The sequence below is a fragment of the Vanellus vanellus genome, assembly GCF_965231255.1.
Source record: "Vanellus vanellus genome assembly, contig: HAP1_SCAFFOLD_59, whole genome shotgun sequence".
Taxonomy (NCBI): domain Eukaryota; kingdom Metazoa; phylum Chordata; class Aves; order Charadriiformes; family Charadriidae; genus Vanellus; species Vanellus vanellus.
In genome coordinates, this window is record NW_028127359.1 from 73236 (window position 1) to 84909 (window position 11674).

Consider the following 11674-nt stretch of genomic DNA (forward strand, 5'->3'; position numbering starts at 1 on the left):
CAAATTAATCTATCCACCAGCTGGAAGAGACAGCCAGCCTTTTTAAAATAGCGTAGAATGGTCAAAGTGTTCCTCTTTTCAAAAGGCCTTATTCAGCACTGCCTCATCTGTCCAGTCAGAGGAGTGAGTGCCTGTGATTCTTCCTACTCTCTGTAGTTGGAAGATGCTCTCGGAAGAGAGCGTCTTTCCTACTTTCTTGTAGTTGGAAGACGTCAACCTCCGCAGAAGATTTTTCCTAAAAGGCACAATCTATCTATTTAATGATTCTTTCAATATAATGATTTAAAAACTGTACCTGCTGGTCTGAACCTGGACTTGATATTCTAGTTCCCTCCAAATAAAATAAATATAATGTTCTTGTCTGCAGATGCCCCATTGCCACAGGGTGTACAAGAAGGGATTCTGCCTCCGGCCCATCATCAAGAATCACTCAGAAATCAAAAGAATATTTTACTACCCGTTCACCCTCCACTGATTATAAACCTCAACGACGAGGAGGATGAAGAGGATGACGAAGAGGAGGAGAACTGTAAAGAGTTTTTTTCTCTCTTTTACAAGGAAGCAGAATGGGTTTTTTGGACTCCTGCAGTGTATACATCACAACTGATGTATTATAATAACAATTACATTGTTAGAAAAGAGTTGTTGACAAGTTTTGGAAATAGCTTCCAGCTAATCCTCAAAATATTTGGTAGTCCCCAGATGTGAGTGAGGCAATGTTTTCTAACCCCTGTGAAATGCCTAGCTGTATATTTCAATGGTGGTACAATTCACTTCTTTTTCGTTCAATGAAGTTTAAAATGTGATCCACTATTCAGATGATGTGATCCACCATTCAAAAATTCTCAGAATTTGGGGATGAAATCACAAATTCAGGAGGTACTTCTTTCCCGGGAAACAAACTTTGGAACAGGGGGTGTAGACACTCATCACTGAAGGTGAAGTCACAGGTTTGTTTACAAAAGATAGCCGAGTGACTTCAACTTAAATAATTTGTTTGACTGATTTCCTAAACTCTGAAGGCAGTCTCATTTTATTGCAGAAAGTTACTCTCGAGTCTAGCGAAGAGAAACCAGACAAAACTCTTCACTAGAATTACTGCAGTGTCTATATGTATATATTCACATTATTATTTATTCCCTTTTTGTGAACTGTAGTTAAACCGTTGACTGTATCTCACTCAGAGATGAGAGATTCAGAGTGATGGAATGAATTGCACATTCCCAGAGCGTGAGAGAACAACCTACTCTCCTGCGTGCACCCTGCAAATGACGGTGCTAGTTCTCAGGCAGCCCCGAGCCGCCTTTGCTTTTCCCGCTGTCCTTCGGGTGAGCGGGCAGGGCTGCCTGTTAGGGCCTCCAAACTCAGTTTCAGTCTGAGTTGGCCACGTTAACTTCAACAACAGAAAGAGCAGGGCTTTGCTCGTCTTAGTAGCCTGAACTGAGACAGATAAGGAGCGCTCATTTCACCAGCTCTGCTGGCAGGCGTTACAGGACAGTAACTTTGGGCAGAGGTTTTGTGACAAGCGCTCCCTGGGGACATGTTTAGTCACAAGATTTCCTTTTGGGTGTAAATGAAGGACTGTTTTGCAAATAAGTACTGAAGATTTTTTTTCACTCATTTTAAATCAACAAACATTAACTTCTTAATAGGTGTTGTAACTGCAATTCCATTGCACTTGGCAATACCTAATATTACGGAATCATTTTTCTGCCCAGAAGCAGAGGTTGCAGTCAGAAAAGAAACACCCATGACAGAAATGAAATTCATTATGGTATTTGATTCTTAAGAATTATTGAAGGCCTTTGTATAGATAACTAGTAATCTTTTAAAAATCTGTCCTATAGATGTTTCTAATTGGGTGCCTAAGACTGCTGCAGATATTGAAGAGGAAAGAGCAATAAAGGAAATGTGCTATAAATCTGGTAAGTATGGAATTAGTCACTCCTTCCTAAACAGCAGTGCTGCCAATATAGTAAACTTTGCATTTTTTTTCCCTCTTGGGATATATTTAGCTGAGTATTACAAGATTCCGTACCCTCACGAACACCAATCAACAAAACCTGTGTCTTCACCTCAGGAAAACGAGCTATTACCCTTGGAAGCGACCGGGCGAGACTTGCAGAAAGGCAAGTACTTTCCATCTTCTCAGACAATGTTTACCAGTTTTTAAATTACTGTTAGAGGAAGGAACTATGACATCATTTGCCCATCCTCCCCGCTTTTTGAACTTGGTGATGATGAAAGATAGCATATTACAAAGAGGATAGAAATACTTTTAATTTTCCCCCATATATATAGGGGATCAGGCCTAGTACCAGGGGATCAGGCCTAGTTACCAGGGGGCGAGGCCTAGTCAGCATGGGTTTATGGAAGGCAGGTCCTGCCAAACGAACCTCATCTCCTTCTATGACAAGATAACCAGAATCTTGGACGAGGGAAAGGCTGTTGATATTGTATACCTGGACTTTCGAAAAGCATTCGATACTGTCCCCCATACAATTCTCGTGGAAAAACTGGCTTCGCAGGGCCTGGATGAGCATACGATCCGCTGGATCAAGCACTGGCTGACTGGAAGGTCCCAAAGAGTGGTGCTCAATGGATTTAAATCCAGCTGGCGGCCGGTCACAAGTGGTGTGCCTCAGGGCTCAGTGTTGGGACCATTTCTGTTTAACGTCTTTATTGATGATCTCGATAAGGACATAGGGTGTATCATCAACAAGTTTGCAGATGACACCACGTTAAGCAGGAGTGTTGATTCCCAGGAGGATAGGGAAGCTCTACAGAGAGACTTAGATTGGATCATTGGGCCAACATCAATGGTATGAGTTTCAACAAGGGCAAGTGCCAGGTCCTGCACTTGGGCCACAATAACCCCGTGCAGCGCTACAGGCTTGGGGAGGTGTGGCTGGAAAGCTGCCGGGCAGAAAGAGACCTGGGGGTTCTAATTGACAAGCGGCTGAATATGAGCCGGCAGTGCGCCCAGGTGGCCAGGAAAGCCACCGGCATCCTGGCTGGTCTTAGAAATAGCGTGGCCAGCAGAAGTAGGGAGGTGATTGTGCCCCTGTACTCAGCACTGGTGAGGCCACACCTCGAGTATTGTGTCCAGTTTTGGGCACCTCAATACAAGAGAGATATCGAGGTGCTGGAGGGAGTGCAGAGGAGGGCAACGAAGCTGGTGAAGGGCCTAGCAAACAAATCATACGAAGAGCGGTTGAAGAAGCTGGGACTGTTTAGTTTGAGGCGGAGGAGGCTGAGGGGAGACCTCATCACTCTCTACAACTATTTGAAAGGGCACTGTAGAGAGGTTGGTGCTGGTCTCTTCTCACAGGTAATTAATGACAGAACAAGAGGGAATGGCTTCAAGCTCCAACAGGGTAGAGTTAGACTGAACATTAGGAAAGAATTTTTCACAGAGAGAGTGGTCGGGCATTGGAATAGACTGCCCAGGGAGGCAGTTGAGTCACTATCCCTGGATGTGTTTAAGAGACGTTTAGATGTGGTGTTGGGGGATATGGTGTAGGGGAGAACTTTGTAGAGTAGGGTAGATGGTTGGACTCGATGATCCCAAGGGTTTCTTCCAACCTAGACAATTCTATGATTCTATGATTCAATGATTCTACATATATTGTCACACACGTGGTGACTCCCTGTAACAACTGAGTGTAGATAGAAAAGGTGGAAATGGGCTGTTAACCCTTCGTGTACTTTCCTGAGATATACAACATACGTCTTTCATAGAGCTTTTCTTCATGATCAAGATTTGTGTGGTCTAAGTTTAGCCACCCTAAGGTTAGGAATGTAGTTTAAATTTCTCGTGTAGGCTCTCTGTTAGAAATGGAGAGATATAGGCACTCTTTTGGGGCTATTTATTGAATCATAAGACAGTGCCAAAGACAGGTGAGAGGACTCACTTTCCCAGAGGTGCTCCGTGCTCTCTGCTGGCTGTCTTGAGTGTCTACAGGATTAGATGCAGTGATACACCAAACTTTTATATTACTAAATGTAGATTAAATAAATACCCCCTTGAAGTGTCTTGTAAAAGGTAGTAACAAGAGAGTTCCGTTTTGTTTTGAATGTTGGGCTTTATCCAACATAATTAAGGTCAGAGGAAGACAAGCTAATAAATATTTACCTCCCTTAATATGTTTCTCCTTATTCTTGGCCAAGTGGCATGACTGAAGAAAATATAATTAGTTTATTCAATGAATCAGTAACAATATAATTCCACTATAGGAGGGAGAGTTATGTTCTTAACATGACAAGACACCAGAGTAATCAGTAGATTAGGCATGAAGAATTGCCACTGACCTGCCACGTGTAATAAAAAAGATTATTATTGTTTGTTTTGTGTAAATGTGCGGGATAAAATCTTGATAATACTGTGTCGTTGTTGGGACGGACACGACACTGGACATCAAGTTGCAGCAATCCAATTTCTTTACTTAACAAGCAGTGCTTTTTTATATTCTTTTACCCAGGTGCTTATCTATGCATATATTCAGCATTCTACTTTTGCCCGATACGCTCTCACATCACACACTGTTCATGCTCTGGTCAAAGCCAGGATGTTTGCCAACCTTTATCTTTTTACTTAGCTCTTCTCAGGACTCCCCAGTCTCTTCAAGGGTACACGGATATCTGCTCAAGGTCAACGTTAAACTCGCATTCTGATCCCTCGGACCAGCCAAGGTTTCCCACAGGATGGAATACCCTGTTGGTCAGTTTTGGGTCACCTGTCCTGTCTGCTCCTCCCTCCAGGTGGGACCCCACTATGCTTTTCCGCTTCCGACCCTCCGACGGGGCAAATAACAAAGTTGGTTGGCCTTGTCTGTTATGGCAATAAGTATAAGCAGGAGCCTCTCTGCATCCCATGCCTGGGCATCAGCTATAAACAATTGGTCTGATCTCTCTGAGAGAGTGAACACTGTCTGCACAATATGCAGTTATTTTAGTAGTTAGAAGAGGCCCCGCTAAACAGCGAAGTTACTGAACGAAATTGGTTCTGTTTTATCTCAAACCAGGACAGTCTCCATCCACAACCTTGGGGGATTCCTCATATACAGGGGTGAAGAGGTGGAGGGTCAGATGTACACATGCGGCACGGGCTGCGTTAACCCCGGCGCCTCCCACTGCAGGAATGACCGCAGGCAGACGCACTGTGAACCAAACATCAAACCTTTAATGAATTAAGAAAGAGAGAGAGATGTGGGAGAGTGGGGCTGGGGCTGGAGTGGGTGGGTGCAGGTCGCATGCGGTGGGGATGCGTGCTCCACGCCTTCTCTATCAGCCCATGAAGAGAGGCTGGGGGAGCGTGGGGCACTTTGGCCCCCAGCATCCCCCAGGGTTCTGGGTCGCTTGGTGGCCATGGTGTTGCCATCTGCCCTCCATTTGTTGCTGCCCGTGTGCTGCCTGCTGCTGCCCACTGCGGCATCGTCCCGCTCCGGCGTTCCCTCCCACAGGGTTTTGGAGTGTTTTTCCACCTGGCACACCACCATCTTCCTCTTCTTGGGTGGGATGTTGTCCCACGGGGAGGTCTCTTGCGTCCTGGGGGTGCCGTGTGGCGCGGGGCGCTTGGCCTGCTTGCCACCCGCCTCTCCCGATCTAGGCACAGCCTGGCAGGAGACAACGGCTGGTGGCAGCAGCGAGCGGGTCAAAACCTCCTGGGACTGCCTCCTCAGCAGCTCCTCCAACAGTTGGGCCATGCGGGGTGGCCGATGCTGGGGGACAGCCGGGGCTCTGGCCAGGGTTCTTGGCAGCGGGTGACAGAGGGTTCTCAGCAGGGAACTCTCTGGAGGACTCTTCAGGGGATCCTTCCAGGGACTCTTCACAGGACTGTCCTTTAAAGTCTTCTCTGAACTCTCCATGGAGCGACAGCTTTGCTGGTTTTGCTGCCTCGGCTCGGTGGTGGCCGTTGGAGGGCCCCGTAGGCGGGCTCCTTGAGCAGGCTGACCTCAGAACTCGTTGCCGATAATACGGCTATTACAGACGTTATGAAGGCCGAGGCTTCGTGAGGATGGGAGGACTCGGCCTTCACCGCCTTCAGCACTGTGCGTTCGGTGAGGATTTTCTCCACTACTCCTTCTCTTCCTCCTTCTCCTTCTCTTCCTCCTTCTCTTCCTCTTTCTCCTCCTTCTCCTACTCGTTCTTCTTCTCTTCCTCTTTCTCCTCCTTCTCTTCCTCCTTCTCTTCCTCCTTCTCCTCCTCTTCCTCCTCTATAGGACTGAGGGTTGGCTGCCATCTCTTGGCTCTGCGTCTATGTTTTCTTTTGGGCATTGCTTTGCCCTTGGGTTGGCTGGTCATGGGTTGGTTTGTGTCGGAGGAGACCCTTGGGACCACCAACCGCCGCCTGGAAGGACACAAAGGGAGAGGTCTACCTGAGGACACAATGGGTTTGGGGCTGCTTTCTGCCCCTCCCCATGAGCCACGTGCCTCCTCATGTAGCCAGCAGCAGGTTGGCTGAGGAAACCCCCTGTGCCGGGACCCTCATCTGACACACAGCTGTCCCATTGTCCCTAGACCACGCTGGGGCTCTCCTGAAGAGCTGGAGAAGATCCAGCCCTGTGAAATGGGGGTGTTCCCGGCAGCCACATCCCACCCCTCCAGGTGCTGCCTTCACCACTCTTGGGTGGTGATGACCAAGGAGCGTTCAGGGCTGGGGAACGGGCTCTTGCTGGGTCAGAAAATCATGGAATGGTTTGGGTTGGAAGGGACATTTAGAGGTTCATCTAGTCCAACGCCCCCCGCTGTCATCGGCAGGGCCACCTTCCAGTAGACCAGGTTGGTTCCAGCCCCATCCAACCTGACCTTGAACACCTCCAGTCAGGCTGATGGAATGGTTTGGGTGGGAAGGGACCTTTGAAGGTCCATCTAGTCCAACACCCCTGCCATGAGCAGGGAGGTCTTCAACCAGATCAGGTTGCTCAAAGCCCCATCCAACCTGGCCTGGAATGTCTCCAGGGATGGAGCGTCTCCCACCTCTCCGGGTAAAATGGCCCCGTGTGGCCGCCCACCCTGAGCCTTCAGCCTCACCTGGCCAGAGACCTTGTCCTCTTCTTCTGCAGCTCCAAGATTTCCCCAAACTGCGGTGTTTTGCTTTGAGTCGGGCTCGGAGCAGCAGGAAAGGGAAAACCGGGAAACCCCACTGGAACCAGAAAGAAGACACCTCCTCAGAAGAGCGTCGCTGTGACGCTGCCAGACCACCCAGGGACACGCAGGGAGTGCTCAGGCCTCTTCCCAAAATGTCTGAGGGTTGGACATTCTGCTCCTCTAGCAGCCCCATCGTGTCCTCCCCAACACCAGCACCATTTCCAATGTGGTTTTCCGACTTCATCATCATCATGATGGTCAGGAAGGAGGAGCCGGGTGGTGCCAGGGAGGGGACAGGTGTCATTTCTGAGGGGAAGAGGGGGAGGAGAAGGCCTTGGCCCACCATCCTCCCACTGTACCCTTGGGCACATCCCACCCCGGGGCTCTCTTTTGGTGACACCAACAAATCGTTAGGACAAAAGGCCCTCAGGAGTTGGCCTGAAGCTTTAGGACAAGTCGGAGCCTTTTGGCGCTCAGCGTCGGCCATTTCCCCACAACATGGCAGAAGTTGGTTACCCGTCCCATGGAGAAGAGCTGGGAGCTGCTTTACCTTTCCCACCTTGCTGGAGAGCTGGCAAACTGTCTTTTCTCATCTGCACATCCTCACCAGGGACTTGTCTCGAGGTCTTGAGGAGAGCCCTGGGTGGGTGTTTGGGCACACACTCCATCACAAACCTGGAAAGAAGGAGAAGACACCCATATGACCCATGGCACCACCAGCACTTGCCACTTCCTGCGGCCACTTGCCCGCAGGCAGAGTTTGGCATTGCCATGAAGGCCATTGACTTCCCAAGTCTACCACATCCCATCCCCAAGGACGGGCCTGGGAAATGGAGTCGCCCAGCAAAGAAGTCCAGGCCACCACGGGAAGAAATGTCATCCAAATTCCTCTGTCTTTCCCCTCAGAGCTGCCTTATGGGAGTGACTGCGGCCTGGGGACATCATCAAGAGTCGCCGCCTGGTGTCCCCAGGACACCCGCAGCGGCACAAGGAAGAGATGCTACCTTGGGCGTTGGCATCAAAGAGCGGCTACAGCCGCCAACGTACTCACTTGGGAAAGAGGATGACACGGCCGGAGAAGCTCAGTGAGGCCACGGGTACCACTGGGGACACAATCATGTCCAGCAGATGGGGGACCTGCAATGGAGGAACACAAAGATTCAGGACATCCTCAACGTGGTTGAAGCACTGCACACTGGAGGATGCCAAAGACAGCAGGACATCCTCAATGTGGTTGAGGGTCTCAGTGTTGGAGGAGGCCAAAGATGGCAGGACATCCCTCCACGTGGTTAAAGCACCCCACATTGGAAGAGGCCAAAAACGGTGGGACATCCCCCACATGGCTGAGGCACTCAAGTGTCGGAGGAGCTTGAGGCAGCAAGTGTTGGCAGGACCGTAACTCTCACCTGGACCGAGTGGCTGAACGTGTCCTGAGGGACCCCACACAAGCAGTGCCAGAACACTGCCGTGGGACCGCACGCACCACAGAGAAACCAAAATGCTTACCTTGAAGACAACCTTCTCCAAGTTCTCCTTCCCAGACAGCCTCTCCAGGAAGCTGCGGTAGAATTTCACGTGCACTTTCGTGCCTTCGATGAGGAGCACCCCCACCTCCCTCAGGATGAGGGCCACATTCTCCCCCTTCCCCAGGCAGTGCGAGAGGAGGGTCGTGGTGCCTTGGATGCAGTCCACCACTTTCTGCCGGGACACGGCGGCTGCCACGGCCACCTTGGAGTACTTGAGGGGCTCCATCTCCTTGTTGCCTGGAAGAACCACAGGAGAAGGATGGAGACGCTCACCCGGTGGCCCGTGTCCTACAGCTTGTGTGTCACAATCATTGCATTGCCCCAAAAAAACTCAAAACCACTCAATTATTGGACTTTGGAGTTGCTTCAGAGAAGATGACCGTGCAGTCAGCCATCTTACCGGGCAGGTAGTCCTTGTTGTCCATCAGGTTGTGGACAACAGCAAGGTTCCTGGCCAGGTGGAACACCGGCTTCTGGATAGTCACGGTTTCATCTCCGACCTGGACGCGTTCGAGGACAGTACCGAAGGAGCCAAGGGTGGGAATTCGGACGCCCTGCAAGTGGACGAGAAGGGTGGGAGGGTGAGGACTGGCTAGAGGGAAGATCTGGAGGTGACCTCCCCCATCCAGGGATGGTGCTTCAGGCTGGATCCTGCCCTCTCCCACCGTTTGGAGGCACGAGCTGGGCGGTGGGGAGAACTTTGGGGAGGAGATGTTGAGTCCTTCCCCTCCTCAGGAGAAAAAACCAGCACTGGAGTTTGGGCAGAACCAGGACGAGGCCATCCCGGGGGGGTCTCCAGCGACCTGGATCAGCCCTACCAGAAGTGACACCAACATTGCACAGGCCCCGTTTGGCCGTCAGTGGGGACTTTTGGGGTGAGATTCCTGTTTTCTGAGGAGTTGAAGGGTGAGAGCAGGCCACGCCCCAGGGGGATCCCACCACCCCTCATGGTGCATGAGGAGGACGCGGGTGTTGCACCACCTTGTGGAGCAGGAGTTGGTCTTGAATGTAGCCAGCCACTGCATCCCAGACGGCCGTTCGCTCTGAAAAAACAAAGAAGAACCAGGTCAGGCCCCATCTCCACCAGCTCTCAGGTCCACCCCAAACATCTCCCCCTTGAGCCGCGATGCGGTGGCAGACGCCAAGTGTCAGGGCTGGCTCCGAAATGGTGACAAGCCCTTGAGTCTTGGCTGCCGGAGAGGTGGCTGCGGTTGGCCGTACCTTCAGCGGTGACGCTGGACATAGCGAAGGTGTGCTCCATCCCATCCCAGAAGTCCATCTTGGTCCGCCTCACGCTGGCGGGTCGGTTCTTGGTGGCGACAGCCATGTTAGAGGTCATCTTATGGACGTTCCTCCAAAGTGTGGGACCCACCACCCGGTGGGCCCTTTTATACCCCCTGAGTGGGTGTGCCACGCACCTCTTGTGACATCAGGGTGACATGTTCATCGCTGATTGACTGACCGTGGTGACACGGCAACCGCCAACCTCTGGTGGGGTGGCCATTAGCAGGGAGAACTTCAAGCAGCTCAGGATACTCCAAGCCCCGTCCAACCTGACCTCGGACCTTCCAGTCATGGACACACAGATTGGTTTGGCTTGGAGGAGACATTTGAAGGTCCATCTCGTCCAACCTCCCCTGTCTTCGGCAGGGGCATATTCCAGTAGAGCAGGTTACTCAACGCCCCATCCAACCGGACCTTGGATACATCCACTCAGACCCACAGAATGGTTTGCATTGGTTGAGTTGGATTTTTGGGTGGTTTGGGTTCCAACAGACCAGGTTGGTCCCAGCCCTGTCCAATCTGACCTTGAACCCCTCCAATCAGACTCATAGAAGGTTTGGGTTGGTTGAGTTGGATTTTTGGGCTGGAAGGTTTGGGAACCAGTAGAGAAGGTTGGTCCCAGTCTCATCCAGCCTTACGTTGGACACTTCCAGTCATAGACCCACAGAACGGTTTGTGTTGAAGGGGACCTTTGAAGGTCCATCCAGTCCAACCTCCCCATCATCGGCTGGGACACCTTCCAGTAGACCAGGTTGGTCCCAGCCCCATCCAACCTGACCTTGAACACCTCCAACCGGACCCAAAGAACAGTTTGGATTGGATTTCTGGGTGGTTTGGGATCCAGTAGACGGGGTGGGTTGCAGCCCCATCCAACCTGACCTCAGACACTTCCAGTCATGGACCCAAAGACTGGTTTGGGTGGGAGGGGACCTTGGAAGGTCCATCCTGTCAAACCCCCCAATCACTGCAGTGGCCGAGAATAAAAGTAGTGCCACGAGTGGGGCGGGTGCTCCAGCGTTATTGTATCTCATCCTATTGTATTATTTTATCTCTTTCGTTTATTTTGTTTTTTCCTCTTGAGCTGTTGAGCAGAGATGGTTCTCGTGCTCTCTTCCCATCTCGGGGGGGTCGTTGGGCTGCGGCGTGGGGCTGCAGAGCCCGGGAGGAGAGGACAACCCCGAAGAAAAGGTCCCCTTGCCGCCCTCCACCAGCAGCGGTGGGATGGGTGCAGGGACCCTCCTGCCATCGGCTTATCCCGTCCCCTGCGGGAGCCTTTTTCTGCAGCAAACCGACCCAAAACGACAACGGCACGTTGGTGCTTCTTGCTAAATGGGGAGGGGGGAGAAAAACAAATCTATCAGTTTGCTCTGTAAGGATGGAAGCAGCGCATCCCCAAACAGGGCCAAAATCAGGCGGCTTTTACAGGATGGGGTTTTGCAAAGCTGCTGGTGCCAGTACCCCATGGTGACGGTCAGAGGGGGAAGAAACTGGTTGAGCCCTTAAAAAGAGGAAAAGAAAAAGGCTCGGAGGAAGGGAAAGGTGCAGTGCCGGGGTTTCCTTGCTGCTGTTCCTCCGGGATGCCCGTGCGCGTCCCCTCCACGCTGCCCTCCGGGCAGGACCGTGCTCGCTGCTCCGCCTCTGCCTCCCTGGAGGGGAAAGGTCCCGGCGCAGGAGAGTCCCCATCTCTCCCCCCTTCCCAAAAGAAACTTTAATTACCGGAGAGGTACATTATTACACCGGTGACCCACAGTGGCTGTGGGGCTGGGGGGCTGTGG